This window comes from Culex pipiens, chromosome 2 (genome assembly GCF_016801865.2).
Source record: "Culex pipiens pallens isolate TS chromosome 2, TS_CPP_V2, whole genome shotgun sequence".
Taxonomy (NCBI): Eukaryota; Metazoa; Arthropoda; class Insecta; order Diptera; family Culicidae; genus Culex; species Culex pipiens.
In genome coordinates, this window is record NC_068938.1 from 91714917 (window position 1) to 91718435 (window position 3519).

The 3519-nt window shown below is 32.9% G+C and overlaps 1 long non-coding RNA gene across 1 annotated transcript in view; it reads right to left on the reverse strand.

Moving 5' to 3' along the window:
• The window catches only part of LOC128093192 (uncharacterized), a 154865-nt gene extending 152684 nt beyond the window's left edge, over positions 1-2181 (reverse strand). The window contains exon 1 of the long non-coding RNA XR_008212312.1: positions 17-2181. This is a non-coding gene — a long non-coding RNA (uncharacterized LOC128093192). The remainder of the gene's footprint in view (positions 1-16) is intronic.
• Positions 2182-3519: the final 1338 nt, after the last annotated feature.

The following is a 3519-nucleotide window of genomic DNA, read 5'->3' on the forward strand; positions in this document are numbered from 1 at the left end:
AAAAAAACTATTCTACCTCTGTCGTACAGTCATCCCACATATTCGGAACACCCACAAATTCGGAACACTTTTGTGGTAATTTGTCAATAACATGCCAAATGCAGCTTTTTTGTCGACCCTACTATTTTTAGGACCTTTATTTGGACATTCTCTTGCTATTTCACTAGTAAAAGTTGTACTTTTTGAACAAAAAACCTTATTTCAAGACTATTTTATCCAGAGCAGCAAAACTCTGCCTCCAAATTGCCTGTTTTATGATTGTGGGATGTTATTGTGCCTCCCACAATTGTGGAACACCTGAATTTAACTGATATTTTTTACAAAAAAGTTATCAGACCATTCATAACACATAACTAAGCTTGAGTTTCGTTGGTTTCAGTGCGTGAAGTCATTATTTTGTAAAAAATGTGTACTCCTGGAGAGAACTAAAGTTTGTTTACATCCGTAAGAAAAAAGTGTTCCGAATTTGTGGATTTCAAGGGTCAAAGTTTTTCTTCAAAAACTTGATTTAAAAGTAAAAATACAGCAAGTTCGATACAGCATTCTAAAGATCGCAAGAAAAGTTTTCAAATGAAGGTAGAAGCGAATCATTAAGTTCAATTATCGATTTTCTATGATTTTTTTAACATTGGCCGATCTGTAAACTGTTCCGAATATGAGGGATGACTGTACTTAAGTTTTCAGCTATTTCCAACCAATAGATTTCCTTTTCCTACCCCTTTCAAATCCACTTAACCTTCCACGTACCCATTTTCTATTGACAGAAGCGATCGTTTGAAAGGAATTTTCACATATTTTCCCCGAAATTGTATGGCTATTGAGCGATGGAAACGCAAAACTTAGCTTTTTACTTTCTTTCTGGTACACATAACAATTCGGTGTTTGTAATAGCGAGTGACTTAGTTCTGGGAAACTCTTTTCCGTTTTTTCACCACCACTGAATGAGTATGGATTTGTTAGAGATTTTTCGTTATGCCCCATCATAGTTCATTTTCACGGCGCGAAACCGCTTTTGTACTCATTTTTTATACTCTCTACATTTGTTCGATTATTAGTTGCCACGTCACCTGCCCCTAATTTAACCCTGGTACCTGGCTGGTGGAACTTTGATTAGCTTTCCACACTTTTTCTCGATAGACATTTTTAACACTACTCACCCATTGGTAGAAGGGCCATTTTCATCACCCCTCACAAAACTCATCAAAATCGCGCATCCACCTGTTCTTTTTCCCCCGGGGGTTATCTAACTTGTTAGTTCATAGGCGTTCGTTCGTATTGTTTGGTATTTTAATAGTAATGTGTTGTATTTATATTCAGCGAAATACACAACATTAAAGCAAAACAGTAAAAATAATAAAAAAAAAAACTTCACAATACAAATTTGCATCGGTAGATATGATATGGTTAATCGTAAAAAATAATTAATTATTAAACCCCAATAAAAAAAATACATTTAATCAAACAGCGTGGGAAACCAGGCACACGTGGTTTCAAGGTAAAGAAAATCAACACGTGTGAAAAGCAATTTGGGGTCACGACAAAAGACGTCCTCGAAGAAAGTGTTTCGGTTTTGGTTCTAGTTTCTTTTTCGGCAAAGTTATCGTAGACATTATGTTATTCGTGCATTGTATCCCAGTCAAACGGTTACCAGAAGAGGAAAACAAAAACAAAAAGAACAGCAAAATCAGTCATTCAGAAACAACTTTGATCGTTTGATTGCATAACCCACTACAAAGCAAGTAGAAGTCTCCATAATACAACAAAAACAAAAACACAGTGAAAATAAATCATGGTGAAAATAAGTGAACATCTTTTTACGTTGATTTTATCAAAATGATGACATCCTTTAAAACCATTTTTTAAATAATTAGGCATTTTTGCATCGGGCTCCGTTTGATGGCTCATCAGCACTTTAAACGTTCGATTACATCTCCAAAGGGAATTTTCAAACAAATCAAGTAACAAATAGCATAAAATGTGCCTCTCAAAAGGGGTGTACCGCATTTGGCATAATAGCATAAAACTGGTACAAACTTTAACTTTCTCCCTTCAAAGTTGGCCCGAAAAATAAGGGGCAAAATTTTTTTTCCAAAAACTTCAAAATTTCAATGAAAATTGAAGTGAAATCAGCTGAAATCAATTTAAAATGCATTCCTCTTCGTATAGTATCATTTTTAGCATGTTTTGGTTGATTTAAAAACCAAAATCATTTCTTTGGATTTTTTTTTTTTTTTTTTGATTGGATGAAACATTGTGTGTTTTCTATGACCAATGAAGTAATTTTGATTTATTGGTTCGTCTATAATATTATAATACACAAAATAATTAAAAAATAATTAAAATACAGTTAAACCTCGCATAGTGCGCAGGCGTTAAGCTTTGTATTTCGTATATTTCTCAAACACGACATATCATTTTTGTAATCTTGTTCAAGCAATTTGTTGGTCTTGTTGCAACCTACGATTTGCTTAAAAAAAATGCAAATATGTTATGTCATTCCAGAGTAATCGAAGAGATACAAAGCGTAACGCCTACGCACTATGCGAGGTTTAACTGTATTCAAAAATCAAATTATTGCTTTTTGGGTGTTTTGAATATTATACCTCTGGCTCATGATGGTTTCAAAAACATCCAAAAATGATAAAAACAGAAAAAAAAACTTCAGATCTTGAGAACGTATTTTCAGATCGATTAGGTCACTTGAAATTAGTGCGTCCATCCCGGGAATTCCCGGGACAAAATCCCGGGATTTTTCCAAAACCGGGAATTCCCGAATCCCGGGAATTTTCATAATTTGTCTCGGGAATTCCCAAAATTGAAAAAAAGTCAAATTTTGGTCTGGAAATTTTGATTTGGTTGTAGAAATAGATGAACAGTTGAATACATAGTAATCAATATGGATTTTAAAGCATAAAAATGTGTATTCGGCATATATCAGCTTTAATTTGGCTTATTAGGGAAAATTGTTTAAATTTTAGTTCACAGATCTGCAAAATGCCTGGCGCTTTCAATATTTTCTATTGAATTTTATGTTTTTTTAAAGACGGGGTATAATATTTATATTTATAATTTTAAATTTGAAAATCATCTTAAATTATTTTCCATCAAACACCGGATTTGGGGGAAATCACGACAAATGTAACGAATTTAGACAGCTATTTGAGCTTCATCGTGTTTTGAATAACTTCGGTTAAAAAAGGAACAGAACAAATCAATTAAAACACCGATTTCCAAATTTATTGCTCTGAAATCTCCTGTACCTTTTCAGCATGTTGTCCTGAATTCCCGCTGGTTTTGTTGTCGCTTCACGTTTTTTAGACATTTTCAAAGAAATTTTTCAAGCTTTTATGGCATATAACAAAATATATAAAAGAATTATGTTTATAAAACACTTATTTAATTTGAATCACATTGAAATTGAAATCAGTTTTTATAATCCAAAACACAGCAATGAACAAAAAAAGTTATTTAAAAACTGTCGTCCTTGTTTAGATTAAAGTGTAAATTGTCACCAATTAT